Source organism: Lepisosteus oculatus, chromosome 14 (assembly GCF_040954835.1).
Source record: "Lepisosteus oculatus isolate fLepOcu1 chromosome 14, fLepOcu1.hap2, whole genome shotgun sequence".
Taxonomy (NCBI): Eukaryota; Metazoa; Chordata; class Actinopteri; order Semionotiformes; family Lepisosteidae; genus Lepisosteus; species Lepisosteus oculatus.
The window spans coordinates 19,078,247-19,093,750 of NC_090709.1; the positions used below are offsets into that span (position 1 = coordinate 19,078,247).

Here is a 15,504-nt window from a genome sequence, read left to right on the forward strand (position 1 = left end):
CCTTGAGCACGCCTGATCTCGTCTGATCTCGGAAGCAAAACAGGGATGGGCCTGGTTAGTACTTGGATGGGAGACCGCCTGGGAATACCAGGTGCTGTAAGCTTTTAAGCGCAGGAGGCGCCCTATCCCCGCTCGCTCGCTCATTCCCCTGTTCACACGTGCAGTGCAGCTTGTCCGTCTGTTTATTTGTCAGCTTTGGCGAGACACGGGTGCTTGTGTATTAGCGTGAGCGTTTTTTATTCTGATCATGAACAGTTTAACAAGTCCGCAAAGGATCGAGGAAAGGTTTATCGCCAGCTGAAAAGAGACACAGCGCTTCGGCTGTGGAGACTTGTTCGGCTAGCGTTTGGAGAGTCGCGTTTTTCAGAATTGTATTGAGATCGTTTTCCACAGAGCTCAGATGTCAAAGCACAGCAGCAGCTCTCCACAGCGATCCTCTATAGCGTCCTTTCTCCCGCAGCTCCGTCCTCATTGGAAGGAAGCAAGAGTGAAAGGCTGAAGTGAAACAGAGCGGGGACGAAGGCAGTGAAGAGAGAGAACGTGGGAAGAAGAGAAAAACGCAAGGGAAGAAAAGCAGCGTCGTAAAAGAGGTGACGGAGCTGTCCTCTCAATAAGAAGTGTGCCAGCGAGCATTGCTCTCGCTTATGGCCACAACCCCTTGAGCACGCCTGATCTCGCCTGATCTTGGAAGCTAAACAGGGATGGGCCTGGTTAGTACTTGGATGGGAGACCGCCTGGGAATACCAGGTGCTGTAAGCTTTTAAGCGCAGGAGGCGCCCTATCCCCGCTCGCTCGCTCATTCCCCTGTTCACACGTGCAGTGCGGCTTGTCCGTCTGTTTATTTGTCAGCTTTGGCGAGACACGGGTGCTTGTGTATTAGCGTGAGCGTTTTTTATTCTGATCAGGAACAGTTTTACAAGTCCGCAAAGGATCGAGGAAAGGTTTATCGCCAGCTGAAAAGAGACACAGCGCTTCGGCTGTGGAGACTTGTTCGGCTGGCGTTCGGAGAGTCGCGTTTTTCAGAATTGTATTGAGATCGTTTTCCACAGAGCTCAGATGTCAAAGCACAGCAGCAGCTCTCCACAGCGATCCTCTATAGCGCCCTTTCTCCCGCAGCTCCGTCCTCATTGGAAGGAAGCAAGAGTGAAAGGCTGAAGTGAAATAGAGCGGGGACGAAGGCAGTGAAGAGAGAACGTGGGAAGAAGAGAAAAACGCAAGGGAAAAAAAGCAGCGTCGTAAAAGAGGTGACAGAGCTGTCCTCTCAATAAGAAGGGTGCCAGCGAACCTTGCTCTCGCTTACGGCTACACCCCCTTGAGCACGCCTGATCTCATCTGATCTCGGAAGCTAAACAGGGATGAGCCTGGTTAGTACTTGGATGGGAGACCGCCTGCGAATACCAGGTGCTGTAAGCTTTTAAGCGCAGGAGGCGCCCTATCCCCGCTCGCTCGCTCATTCCCCTGTTCACACGTGCAGTGCAGCTTGTCCGTCTGTTTATTTGTCAGCTTTGGCGAGACACGGGTGCTTGTGTATTAGCGTGAGCGTTTTTTATTCTGATCAGGAACAGTTTTACAAGTCCGCAAAGGATCGAGGAAAGGTTTATCGCCAGCTGAAAAGAGACACAGCGCTTCGGCTGTGGAGACTTGTTCGGCTGGCGTTCGGAGAGTCGCGTTTTTCAGAATTGTATTGAGATCGTTTTCCACAGAGCTCAGATGTCAAAGCACAGCAGCAGCTCTCCACAGCGATCCTCTATAGCGCCCTTTCTCCCGCAGCTCCGTCCTCATTGGAAGGAAGCAAGAGTGAAAGGCTGAAGTGAAATAGAGCGGGGACGAAGGCAGTGAAGAGAGAGAACGTGGGAAGAAGAGAAAAACGCAAGGGAAAAAAGCAGCGTCGTAAAAGAGGTGACGGAGCTGTCCTCTCAATAAGAAGGGTGCCAGCGAGCCTTGCTCTTGCTTATGGCCACACCCCCTTGAGCACGCCTGATCTCGTCTGATCTCGGAAGCTACACAGGGATGGGCCTGGTTAGTACTTGGATGGGAGACCGCCTGGGAATACCAGGTGCTGTAAGCTTTTAAGCGCAGGAGGCGCCCTATCCCCGCTCGCTCGCTCATTCCCCTGTTCACACGTGCAGTGCGGCTTGTCCGTCTGTTTATTTGTCAGCTTTGGCGAGACACGGGTGCTTGTGTATTAGCGTGAGCGTTTTTTATTCTGATCAGGAACAGTTTTACAAGTCCGCAAAGGATCGAGGAATGGTTTATCGCCAGCTGAAAAGAGACACAGCGCTTCGGCTGTGGAGACTTGTTCGGCTGGCGTTCGGAGAGTCGCGTTTTTCAGAATTGTATTGAGATCGTTTTCCACAGAGCTCAGATGTCAAAGCACAGCAGCAGCTCTCCACAGCGATCCTCTATAGCGCCCTTTCTCCCGCAGCTCCGTCCTCATTGGAAGGAAGCAAGAGTGAAAGGCTGAAGTGAAATAGAGCAGGGACGAAGGCAGTGAAGAGAGAGAACGTGGGAAGAAGAGAAAAACGCAAGGGAAAAAATGCAGCGTTGTAAAAGAGGTGACGGAGCTGTCCTCTCAATAAGAAGGGTGCCAGCGAGCTTTGCTCTCGCTTATGGCCACACCCCTTTGAGCACGCCTGATCTCGTCTGATCTCGGAAGCTAAACAGGGATGGGCTTGGTTAGTACTTGGATGGGGGACCGCCTGGGAATACCAGGTGCTGTAAGCGCAGGAGGCGCCCTATCCCCGCTCGCTCGCTCATTCCCCTGTTCATACGTGCAGTGCGGCTTGTCCGTCTGTTTATTTGTCAGCTTTGGCGAGACACGGGTGCTTGTGTATTAGCGTGAGCATTTTTTATACTGATCAGGAACAGTTTAACAAGTCCGCAAAGGATCGAGGAAAGGTTTATCGCCAGCTGAAAAGAGACACAGCGCTTCGGCTGTGGAGACTTGTTCGGCTGGCGTTCGGAGAGTCGCGTTTTTCAGAATTGTATTGAGATCGTTTTCCACAGAGCTCAGATGTCAAAGCACAGCAGCAGCTCTCCACAGCGATCCTCTATAGCGCCCTTTCTCCCGCAGCTCCGTCCTCATTGGAAGGAAGCAAGAGTGAAAGGCTGAAGTGAAATAGAGCGGGGACGAAGGCAGTGAAGAGAGAGAACGTGCGAAGAAGAGAAAAACGCAAGGGAAATAGAGCAGCGTCGTAAAAGAGGTGACGGAGCTGTCCTCTCAATAAGAAGGGTGCCAGCGAGCCTTGCTCTCGCTTTCGGCCACACCCCCTTGAGCACGCCTGATCTCGTCTGATCTCGGAAGCTAAACAGGGATGGGCCTGGTTAGTACTTGGATGGGAGACCGCCTGGGAATACCAGGTGCTGTAAGCCATTAAGCGCAGGAGGCGCCCTATCCCCGCTCGCTCGCTCATTCCCCTGTTCACACGTGCAGTGCGGCTTGTCCGTCTCTTTATTTGTCAGCTTTGGCGAGACACGGGTGCTTGTGTATTAGCGTGAGCGTTTTTTATTCTGATCAGGAACAGTTTTACAAGTCCGCAAAGGATCGAGGAAAGGTTTATCGCCAGCTGAAAAGAGACACAGCGCTTCGGCTGTGGAGACTTGTTCGGCTGGCGTTCGGAGGGTCGCGTTTTTCAGAATTGTATTGAGATCGTTTTCCACAGAGCTCAGATGTCAAAGCACAGCAGCAGCTCTCCACAGCGATCCTCTATAGCGCCCTTTCTCCCGCAGCTCCGTCCTCATTGGAAGGAAGCAAGAGTGAAAGGCTGAAGTGAAATAGAGCGGGGACGAAGGCAGTGAAGAGAGAGAACGTGGGAAGAAGAGAAAAACGCAAGGGAAAAAGAGCAGCGTCGTAAAAGAGGTGACGGAGCTGTCCTCTCAATAAGAAGGGTGCCAGCGAGCCTTGCTCTCGCTTACGGCCACACCCCCTTGAGCACGCCTGATCTCGGAAGCTAAACAGGGATGGGCCTGGTTAGTACTTGGATGGGAGACCGCCTGGGAGTACCAGGTGCTGTAAGCTTTTAAGCGCAGGAGGCGGCCTATCCCCGCTCGCTCACTCATTCCCCTGTTCACACGTGTAGTGCGGCTTGACCGTCTGTTTATTTGTCAGCTTTGGCGAGACACGGGTGCTTGTGTATTAGCGTGAGCGTTTTTTATTCTGATCAGGAACAGTTTTACAAGTCCGCAAAGGATCGAGGAAAGGTTTATCGCCAGCTGAAAAGAGACACAGCGCTTCGGCTGTGGAGACTTGTTCGGCTGGCGTTCGGAGAGTCGCGTTTTTCAGAATTGTATTGAGATCGTTTTCCACAGAGCTCAGATGTCAAAGCACAGCAGCAGCTCTCCACAGCGATCCTCTATAGCGCCCTTTCTCCCGCAGCTCCGTCCTCATTGGAAGGAAGCAAGAGTGAAAGGCTGAAGTGAAATAGAGCGGGGACGAAGGCAGTGAAGAGAGAGAACGTGGGAAGAAGAGAAAAACGCAAGGGAAAAAAAGCAGCGTCGTAAAAGAGGTGACGGAGCTGTCCTCTCAATAAGAAGGGTGCCAGCGAGCCTTTGTGTCGCTTACGGCCACACCCCCTTGAGCACGCCTGATCTCGTCTGATCTCGGAAGCTAAACAGGGATGGGCCTGGTTAGTACTTGGATGGGAGACCACCTGGGAATACCAGGTGCTGTAAGCTTTTAAGCGCAGGAGGCGCCCTATCCCCGCTCACTCGCTCATTCCCCTGTTCACACGTGCAGTGCGGCTTGTCCGTCTGTTTATTTGTCAGCTTTGGCGAGACACGGGTGCTTGTGTATTAGCGTGAGCGTTTTTTATTCTGATCAGGAACAGTTTTACAAGTCCGCAAAGGATCGAGGAAAGGTTTATCGCCAGCTGAAAAGAGACACAGCGCCTCGGCTGTGGAGACTTTATTAATAAGGCCCCTCAGTAGTTGAGATCTCTGTTATACCCATCTAGAAACATGCAATCAGCATGTTATTGCTGAAGCAATAGTCACAACATTATTCCACACCTGGGTGAGATGCGGGTTATGATGACAGTCATGCTTTCTACACCTTATACTGAGCTCAGAAATGGACCAAGCGGACATCTCACGAGCAGATCCCTCCGCGTATAAGAAAGGCAACTTGTCTCAGCAAAAATACCACGGATTCACATCCAAAATATGATAAAAAGGCAAAAACCCCACACTTGGAATGCAAACGTACCCTAAAAAGGAAACACGGTTTTAAAACGAACTTGATTTTCCCCTGGAGAAACCTTTTTATGGACACACATCGCATCTATTACACATGTAGAACTAAATATAAAGATAAAACTTAATATAAGAAGTCATGACATATCACACATGACGAAGTCTGGTCCAGAATAAACAGTTTACACTGACCCACCTTTATTTACCCTGGTCACTCACTTCTATTAACTGTTTAACTTGGTAACAAATTAATATTTGTTTCAATTTGGGATCTACACCTGGGAGCCCTGAAATGTTGGCCAGAGGGGAGAAGCTGATATTCAGACGTGAGAATATATTTAAAAAAAGGATCTGATGTTGTTTTTCACCTGTCTAATCAAAGCTTGTTCAAAAATTATAGGACAATCTGATTATAGGACACACGAGTTTATAATCATACTCATTCCACTTTTTAACCCCGTATATATGCACAATATGAAACGTATATACACTAAATCTCACGTGTGAGTCACATAATATACATTTCTTTACGAAAATTAGGAACACTTACTACAATTATCAACCCCCCATGACGAGGCAATATTTCATACCTTTGTTTCTTTGTGGGTTCAAAGTTCTGTCCTGTCGTTTCACACGTAATGTTTTGGTAGTTATCTCAATTTTCCTTTGCAATTATCTCCAAGATCATCATCAACTTTTTGTAAAACGCTATGCACAACTGATATTTAAAGAAAGTCCTGTACCAAAACGTCTTCGTAGGGAAAGACAACTTTTTTTTCCTTACGTTAGTCGCTACACGGTTACTCAGAAAATCCATTCACCGCCTTTCAAAAAAAAGTTTCGTTTTTTATTGTGGTTCACTGACATTTCTGTCACAATTCTGAGGGACCCCAAATAAAATTCACTTGCCGGTATAAAGACGCCGGCGAGGATAAGACAGGTATCGAGCCACCTGCGTATCTAGCGGACGTTTAAAATAAAAAAAATGGCGTGTAATGTTGCGAAGGGCTACTGTTTTTTTTATAGTTTGTCGATTGTAAGGGACGTGGGCCGCGACAGAAATACTGGACGGGGTGGGAAAAGGTTTATTGATGGTTTATTGTACCGCAACGGTCACAATTGACTCACCAGCAAAGATGGCGCCGGAGCCACATCGACTCCCTCGCGCCCTGCCTCGCACCGAAGCTCGAGCTGCGGAGCGCGACGCCAAACCGCCGGTCCACGGGCGCGGGCGCCGGACATAGACGTCATAAACCCTTCCGAGGCGCAGGAATTATAGATCACGGTAGTTTCTTCTGGACCCGGGTTAGGGACAGTGTGCCCTCCGTGAGAGTCTTCTGAGGAAGCCAGTGTCTCATGGGTGTCCAGGCTTGGTACCATCTGTCCATCACAGGACACACAGACACACACACTCACTCACACACCCTGGACAGGACACCAGTCCATCACAGGACATACACACACCCTAGATAGGACACCAGTCCATCACAGGACACACACACACAACCTGGATAGGACACCAGTCCCTCACAGGACACTCAGACACACACACTCACACAACCTGGACAGGAACCAGTCCATCACATGACAAACACACACTCACTCACACACCCTGGACAGGACAGCACTCCATCATAGGACACACACACACCAGGGCCAGTTTTCCCAGAAGCCAATTAGCCCAAAAGCCTGTCTTTGGACCCGAAGAACACAGGGAGAACATGCAGACTCCACACAGACAGTCCCCCCCCGGGTCCAGACCCGAGCCCGGAGCCCCCCCGCGCTGAACCCCTCCGTACAGACGTCCGCACACAGCTCCGTTGTTCCCGATTCCCGAGGTGATCTGTTAAAAGAAGCTGGTGTGTTGCCTCCAGGTGACATTTCCTACTGGAGTCAGGACAGGAGGCTCTTCTGTACACAGAAGGGGGTGGGGGTGGGGAACAAGCCGCCCAGCCCTGTGGTTGAAGCCGATACCCCGGCTTCTCTCCAGACACAGCTGGGTGAGCTCCTCCAGTCAGTACAGGGGGCTCTACTGTACACAGAGGGTGGCGGGGGTGTGGAACAACTCCTTTGTTCGGGGCCTTGGGGCATTCGTGTTGTGAAAGGCGCTATATAAAAAAACTGAATTGAAATTGAATCTTACAGGTTTGGGTTTTTCGGAGATCTTGTCAGAGATCTTGTCTGACATGCCCGTTTCAAAAACGTAACGACACTCCTCACGTCCGAGCGCCGCCGGTCTGTGACGTAACGTATGCTTACACAACCATGACGGTTTCATCATGGACAGCACGAAAGCCCGAAAAGTGGTTGACGTTTTAATTTGGCAACGCCACGATGGATCCCAGTTTTTTTTTTTATTTTGGGGGCCAAAGAGGACAAAAAAGGAAACGTCTGGAGGTGGATCGATGGTCATCTCTGCGGTTGTTCTGATGTTCTGGAAAAAACAAAACAAAAAAAAAAACGGCTCGCTTGCGCGGTCGTGTAGTGTTTCCACACCCCACACAAATCAATTTCTCTTCGCCCCCTGGGGCTCGTCGCCCGCCGCACCCCTCTCACGTGATAGGGGCTTCCCCCGGCTGTGACGTACTTACCCCACCCCCTTCGGCCAACGTCATACCGAAGGTCGCACTTCGGGCCGCGGCGATGTTGACGGACTGTCTTGTAGCGTGAGAAGGGTTTAAATTTCAACTTAAGGAGTTGGCCATCGTTATATTTCGCGAGGTATCATACGGGGGGAAAAAGAACATTTATATTTATCAACCTACTAGTAATACTGGGTGGATGTCACGTTCCCCAAAGTTCAGTGCCTCTCTCTAATAAAGTAGAAACGCGACATTAAAAAAAAGAACTCCTATTCCCATTTGTAATGACCCTGTCGTGTTTTTCCCGGTGTGCGCTTATCTTTCGGAGACCGTTTCTCTCTGGTGTTGTTTTGCTGTTGGAATAAATGCCGAGGTGACCCTTCTGTGTGGAGTCTGCGTATTCTCTCCAGCGGGTCGTTTCCTCCACCGCAGGGGCTGGTCGAACCGGGGTCTCCCAATCGTCACAGAAGTGTGTGTCGTTTTGGGTGGTGGTGGGGGAGTGCATCGGGGATACTGCGCCCCGAGGGGGTGACCTCTCACCTTACTCCGGACAAAGGGAGAAGACCTGTACCTTCACGAGTCCGGGTTGTGAAAACTTCTTCTGGCAGTTCAAAACGTTTCGAAGGGACTACAGCGCTACCCTGTTTTCCATTTGTATCGTGTATTATTAGACAGTCATAAGTATCTGTACTGATCACAGAGTCCCCCTCTCACTGCCAGGACTGAAGACCAGTGCAGCACGAATAATAATAATAATTAATAAGTCTGGACTCTCCACTCAGAGCTCCTCCCAGGTCAGGGGGATCCCCTCCAGCCCCCCCAGTGTGCAGCCCCTACCTGGATGATGCTCCAGTCCGCTCAGCACACAGCAGCTCTCAGTGGGGAGGAGAGCAGAGGGATGGAGCCAGTTCAGAGAGGGGGGTGATACGGAGGCCATGATGGGTCAAGACCAGGGGGGGAATCAGGCCAGGACACTGGGGTAACACCCCTACTCTTCTCCAGAAACACCCCGGGATTGTTAACGAGCACAGAGAGTCAGGACCTCGGTTTTACGTCTCATCCGAAGGACGGCGCCTGTTTACAGTCCAGTGTCCCCCGTCACTATACTGGGGTATCAGGACCCACACAGACTGCAGGGTGAGAGCGCCCCCTGCTGGCCCCACTCACACCTCTCCCAGCAGCAACCTTGGGGGGGGGGGGGAGGGAAAAAACCAAAAGCTAAACAGATTTTTTTTTAAAAAAATTTATTGATGCTTAACAAAAGGTCATCAGTCCAGTCTGGGGCCCCTCAGCTTCAGTACAGTCTGGGGCCCCTCAGCTTCAGTCCAGTGCAGTCTGGGGTCCCTCAGCTTCAGTCCAGACTGGGGTCCTTCAGCATCGGTCCAGCACAGTCTGGGGTCCCTCAGCTTCGGTCCAGCACAGACTGGGGTCCCTCAGCTTCGGTCCAGTCTGAGGTCCCTGAGCTTCGGTCCAGCATAGACTGGGGTCCCTCAGCTTCGGTCCAGCACAGTCTGGGGTCCCTCAGCTCCTGTCCAGTCCAGTCTGGGGTCCCTCAGCTTCAGACCAGCACAGTCTTGGGTCCCTCAGCTTCGGCCCAGCACAGACTGGGGTCCCTCAGCTTCGGTCCAGCATAGACTGGGGTCCCTCAGCTTCGGTCCAGCACAGTCTGGGGTCCCTCAGCGTCGGTCCAGCACAGTCTGGTGTCCCTCAGCTCCTGTCCAGTCCAGTCTGGTGTCCCTCAGCTCCAGTGCTGTCCAGTCTGGGGTCCCTCAGCTTCAGACCAGCACAGTCTTGGGTCCCTCAGCTTCGGCCCAGCACAGACTGGGGTCCCTCAGCTTCGGTCCAGCATAGACTGGGGTCCCTCAGCTTCGGTCCAGCACAGTCTGGGGTCCCTCAGCGTCGGTCCAGCACAGTCTGGTGTCCCTCAGCTCCTGTCCAGTCCAGTCTGGTGTCCCTCAGCTCCAGTGCTGTCCAGTCTGGGGTCCCTCAGCTTCAGACCAGCACAGTCTTGGGTCCCTCAGCTTCGGCCCAGCACAGACTGGGGTCCCTCAGCTTCGGTCCAGCATAGACTGGGGTCCCTCAGCTTCGGTCCAGCACAGTCTGGGGTCCCTCAGCTCCTGTCCAGTCCAGTCTGGGGTCCCTCAGCTTCGGTCCAGCACAGTCTGGGGTCCCTCAGCTTCGGTCCAGTCTGGTGTCTCTCAGCTCCGGTCCAGTCCAGTCCAGTCCAGTCCTTGGTGGGGAAGGCGACTCCGATCTTAGCTGGCACAGAACCAGGAAAGGAACCTGGAAAGATATTCTTATTGCAGGTGTGAGGGACACAGACACAGACGTCACCATGACATCAAACAGCAAGAGGAGACTCCTCCTTGAATCACAGACACGACCGGGCGGCGCCCCCCTGTCTGCTCACCTGCACCTCCTCTTCCTCTTCTTGTCCTTCCCGGCAGCCTGCTTCTCCTCTCCCTCACTCTTCCTCTCCTGAGCTACGGTCTCCTCCGCCTCCATCGGCTCGTCCTGATCTTCTGTCTCCACTGACACGCAGCTCAGGGACTTTAAAAAGACGCATCGGCGCTTCTGAAGCAGAGACAGGAGAGTCACGTTAAGAGTCGGACTGGACACTCCAGTACATGAACACTGCAGTGAGAGAGAGAGGGGTTCATACAGACACACTGACTGGACACTGACTTGACACTGGACAGGAGTAAAGAGAGGATCAGAGCATTACCCACCTTCTTTTTCTTCTGTCTCACAGGAGGTGGTGATTGGACCTCCTCCAGCTGGAGTCCGTGGAGGGAGAGAGGGGGCAGGAGAGGGACAGCACAGGGAGAGAAAGAGAGAGACAGGTGAGTCAAGTGTCCCAAGAGCACAGAGACTCTGCTGAGATCACACTCGCAGTGAGTGAGCCTGGGTGTAGCCCACTAATACTGACCCACTGGACACCACATGACAGACAGGAGGAGGAGGAGAGAGACACACCGCCTGGACACCACAGGACAGAGAGGAGGAGAGAGACACACTGAGAACAGAGAGGAGGAGGAGAGAGACACTGACAGACAGGGCTGAAAGAGAGAGAGACAGAGAGGCAGGGACAGGCAGACAGCAGGCCGAGAGAGACACTGACAGACAGGGCTGAAAGAGAGAGAGACACTGAGACCCAGGGACAGACAAGACGGCAAAACTCCACCACAGACAGGACAGGGGGCAGGGTGGGACCAGCACTGACCTCCTTACTCTCTCCTGCCGGAAGAGCTGTCTCCACCTCCTCTTCCTCCTGCAAGTCAAGAGACAGGCTGAGAGAGTGACGGGCTGGCGGGACATCGGCGAACAGAGCTGAAGGCAAAGAGCAGAGGAGACAGGCCCAGCTGGGACAACGCAGGACAGACAGAGAGACAGACAGGGAGACACACGGAGAGACACAGGGAGAGAGACCCAGCTGGGACAACGCAGGACAGACAGAGAGCAGGGAGACACACGGAGAGACACAGGGAGACAGGCACCGAGCCGAACGAGCTGGGCGACCCCGGGAGCTCCAGCTGCAGCTCGGCCACCCTCTCCAGCTTCTGGACGAGCTCAGGGAAACACGAAGACACCACGGGATTCTGTCCAGCGGGGAGAGAGGGAGACACAACGCAGGGGGGATGAGGAGCAGAGACTACGCCTGGACAGGTGAGTGTGTACAGTGTGTCCAGTAAGAGTCTGGACAGGTGAGTGTGTACAGTGTGTCCAGTGAGAGTCTGGACAGGTGAGTGTGGACAGTGTGTCCAGTGAGAGTGTGGACAGGTGAGTGTGTACAGTGTGTCCAGTGAGAGTCTGGACAGGTGAGTGTGGACAGTGTGTCCAATAAGAGCCCAGACAGGTGAGTGTAGACAGTGTGTCCAGTGAGAGTCTGGACAGGTGGGTGTGTACAGTGTGTCCAATAAGAGCCCAGACAGGTGAGTGTGGACAGTGTGTCCAGTGAGAGTCTGGACAGGTGGTTGTGTACAGTGTGTCCAGTAAGAGTCCGGACAGGTGAGTGTGTCCAGTGTGTCCAGAAAGAGTGTGGACAGGTGTGTCCAACAGTAAGAAGCTGTCTTACCCTGTAACCTAGCTCAGGGGTGTTAGGGGGTGCTCTGTCTCCTCCCCAGATCTCACCTTCAGCTCTGGTGAAATGACGGACCACTAGGAGATGCTGGAAACGAGGACACAAGACAGAGGTTAGGTCCACAGAGCTCACTCAATCACTACAGCAAGCAGAGACCTCTCGGCCATCAGGACTGTGGGGGTCAGAGTGGGGAGCTGTAGGGTATCGGGAGTTTAGGGGCCAGAGTGGGGAGCTGTAGGGTATCGGGAGTTTAGGGGTCAGAGTGTGGAGCTGTAGGGTATCGGGAGTTTAGGGGTCAGTGAGGGGAGCTGTAGGGTATCGGGAGTTTAGGGGTCAGTGTGAGGAGCTGTAGGGTATTGGGAGTTTAGGGGTCAGAGTGGGGAGCTGTAGGGTATCGGGAGTTTAGGGGTCAGTGGGGGAGCTGTAGGGTATCAGGAGTTTAGGGGTCAGTGGGGGGAGCTGTAGGGTATCGGGAGTTTAGGGGTCAGTGGGGGAGCTGTAGGGTAGATGTGGGGCACCGGGCCCACCACAGGGCGGCCGGTCCAGTCTCGCGGAAGGCGACCGGGTCAGACTTACGGAAAAGCACCGGGACTTGGGCCGGGACCTCTCCCGCTGCCAGTCCGGGTTCGGCCTGACCGGTGTGACCTGTGAAGACGCCAAACAGCCCATCTCCGAGACAGCTCTGACCAAATAGCCCAGCCCAGTCGTGTCGAGACTAGGGGCCTTGGGCAGTCTCTACAGTGTGTCCAGTGAGAGTGTGGACAGGTGAGTGTGTACAGTGTGTCCAGTGAGAGTCTGGACAGGTGAGTCTGACCAGTGTGTCCAGTAAGAGTCTGGACAGGTGAGTCTCTACAATGTGTCCAGTGAGAGTCTGGACAGGTGAGTCTGACCAGTGTGTCCAGTAAGAGTCTGGACAGGTGAGTGTGTACAGTGTGTCCAGTAAGAGTCCGGACAGGCGAGTGTGTCCAGTGTGTCCAGTAAGAGTCCGGACAGGCGAGTGTGTCCAGTGTGTCCAGGAAGAGTCTGGGTCATCCAGAGGCAATCTGTGCTCTCAGAAGGCCATACTGTACACGTGACCCTGTCTCTTGAGCCGAGGGCGTGTCCTCAGTCAAGATCACCACTGGAAGTGTCTCTCCTCGTCTGGAGGTGTTACCGTGAGACCTGGTCTGTCAAGCGCTTTGTGCTGCTATGTGTGTGAAAGGTGCTCTATCAGTGAAGTTTATAATATTATTATAATACAGCGAGTGCTGCTGGGGGCGGAGAGGTCAGTCGGAGGAGGGCTGGATGCTGGACGCTGGACGGCGGGCGGGAGGGGTGGACTTACGACGCCTCGCCGGGCCCGGGTCCTGCTGCGACCGCGCATGGCCATGCGGCATCTCTGTCGGTGCATCGTCCTGCCGAGACAAGCAGAGTCACAGTGGGGAGGGGAGGGGGCGGAGCCACACAGCTGGGCGGTTTATTCCCCACCCCCGCCCCCCTCTGTGTACAGAAGAGCCTCCTGTCCTGACTGGAGGAGCTCACCCAGCTGTGTCTGGAGAGAAGCCAGGGTATCGGCTTCAACCACAGGGCTGGGCAGCTTGTTCCACACCCCCGCCACTCTCTATGTAGAGGTGCACCTCCTCTCAATATCTTTTTACAGCACGATCATACCCATAAGAGTTGAGTAACGGTAAAAAAACAACTTATTTCTCCACTTATTTTGTCATTTCTCGCCAGCGGCACTTTTGACTGACTTACCGTTTCACGGGGATACTGAAGAGCGATTCTGAAGCTGAAACTAATGATTGAAGTCGAAGTAACTTTATTGGAAGAAACACGTGTTTAGAAAGGACTATATAGCGCTTTCCTCCTCTTCTCTCTTCACTCCTCTGAGCTCATGGGGCTCCGGCGCCGCCCCCCGCTAGAATCCGCCGCTCTGTGACGTCAGGCGGCTCATTGTGACGCCCCCGTGACGTCGCCCCCCACGCGCTCACGGCTCGGCCGCGAAACAAAAATGGCCGACATTTTTCACGGTTGTTGTTTTTTTTTTGGGTGGACATTTTATTTTTCCAACTCTCAGCGGCCAGCCGGGTGTCCCTGTACGACCCCGGTAGTCGCCACCTCGGACAGGCAGAGGAAACGGGTCCAGGTGTTTCCGGCCCAAGCGTTACAAAAGCTGCACTTGAATTTAAAGACAAAATCACGTCGAGGGCGCATTCAGCACCCCCACGTCCAACACGGGTTTCCGTGGGGTTTGGTTCAGTGAAATTAGCACCCCCCCCCCCGACCCCAAAATCAAAGAAAGACCAACATCCACCCCCCTCTAGCGCCCAAGGGCGTAAATTTCGGGCCACGCCATGTCCAAAAAACACGGGTTCCCCCCCGTCCTGCCGGGACAAGAAACGCCATTTTCTTTTCCGAGCGCTGCGTGGGACCTCACGACCCCCCCCCCCGCCCCCCAAAACCTCTCTCGACCTCTCTACAACACCACCCGGCTGTTTCTGTTTCAAACCGTGGGAAAAAAATGAATAAAATTTCGCCTCTCACCGACCGCCGCGCAAAAAAACACAACTTCACGCTACAGAAACGGCCTGTGTGAGGGGGGGCACGGGAAAAAAATAAAACCTGCGTGTTTTCGGCAGAGTAAGCTCAGCGGGGAAACTCCCTGAATCTCGGGGTTGCTTCTTGAACCCCGAAAACGACCTTTTATCTCTCTTTCGTTTTCTTGGTGTCTGGGACGTTCACGAACTCCACCGCGTTGGTGCGATTCCCAGCGGGACTTGAACATAACCCCCCCCCCGTGGAGCCAGAGCGCCCCCGTGTGGCCGAGAGGACCACCACCCGCAGGGCTGAGCTTTTACTGCCGTGTCCCGCTTTCACTCTGGCGATGAAGGAGGGAATCAAGGAGGAGAATTAATATTGTGATCCACCAGTCCATCACAGGACACACACACACCCTGGACAGGGCACCAGTCCTTCACAGGATACCAGTCCATCACAGGACACACACACACCCTGGACAGGACACCAGTCCATCACAGGACACACACACACTCACATACCCTGGCCAGGACAGCAGTCCATCACAGGACACACACACACTCACACACCCTGGACAGGACGGCAGTCCATCACAGGACACACACACTCACACACCCTGGACAGGACAGCAGTCCATCACAGGACACACACACACTCACACACCCTGGACAGGACACCAGTCCATCACAGGATGTTCAGTGCCTCTCTCTAATAAAGTAGAAACAAGACATTAAACTCCGTTCAAAACGGGAGAAATCACCAGGACACCATACACCTTGCTCCGGACGATGGGAGAAGACCTGTACCTTCACGAGTCCGGGTTGTGAAAACTTCTTCTGGCAGTTCAAAACGTTTCGAAGGGACTACAGCGCTACCCTGTTTTCCATTTCTATCGTGTATTATTATACAGTCATAAGTGTCTGTACTGATCACAGAGTCTCCCTCTCACTACCAGGACTGAAGCCCAGTGCAGCACGAATAATAATAATAATAATTAATCCGTCTGGACTCTCCACTCAGAGCTCTTCCCAGGTCAGGGGGATCCAGTGGGGAGGAGAGCAGAGGGATGGAGCCAGTTCAGAGAGGGGGGTGATTAGGAGGCCATGATGGGTCAAGACCAGGGGGGGAATC

General features: G+C 53.2%; 1 protein-coding gene, 3 non-coding genes and 5 pseudogenes across 4 annotated transcripts in view; all 9 read left to right on the plus strand.

The window, feature by feature from the left end:
- Positions 1-103, plus strand: part of LOC138216150 (5S ribosomal RNA) — a 119-nt gene extending 16 nt beyond the window's left edge. Inside the window, exon 1 of the ribosomal RNA XR_011179862.1 lies at positions 1-103. This exon is cut by the window's left edge and continues 16 nt beyond it. This is a non-coding gene — a ribosomal RNA (5S ribosomal RNA).
- Positions 1-15,504, plus strand: part of LOC138242514 (zinc finger protein 135-like) — a 446,217-nt gene that overhangs the window by 350,339 nt on the left and 80,374 nt on the right. The gene's annotated exons all lie outside the window — the stretch shown is intronic.
- LOC138218788 (5S ribosomal RNA) lies at positions 641-759 on the plus strand (annotated as a pseudogene).
- On the plus strand, positions 1,295-1,413 carry LOC138217995 (5S ribosomal RNA; annotated as a pseudogene).
- Positions 1,950-2,068, plus strand: LOC138217760 (5S ribosomal RNA; annotated as a pseudogene).
- On the plus strand, positions 2,606-2,724 carry LOC138217975 (5S ribosomal RNA; annotated as a pseudogene).
- LOC138216163 (5S ribosomal RNA) lies at positions 3,254-3,372 on the plus strand. The gene has a single exon (XR_011179875.1). It is a non-coding gene; the product is annotated as a 5S ribosomal RNA (ribosomal RNA).
- LOC138218950 (5S ribosomal RNA) lies at positions 3,910-4,018 on the plus strand (annotated as a pseudogene).
- LOC138218545 (5S ribosomal RNA) lies at positions 4,556-4,674 on the plus strand. The gene has a single exon (XR_011181515.1). It is a non-coding gene; the product is annotated as a 5S ribosomal RNA (ribosomal RNA).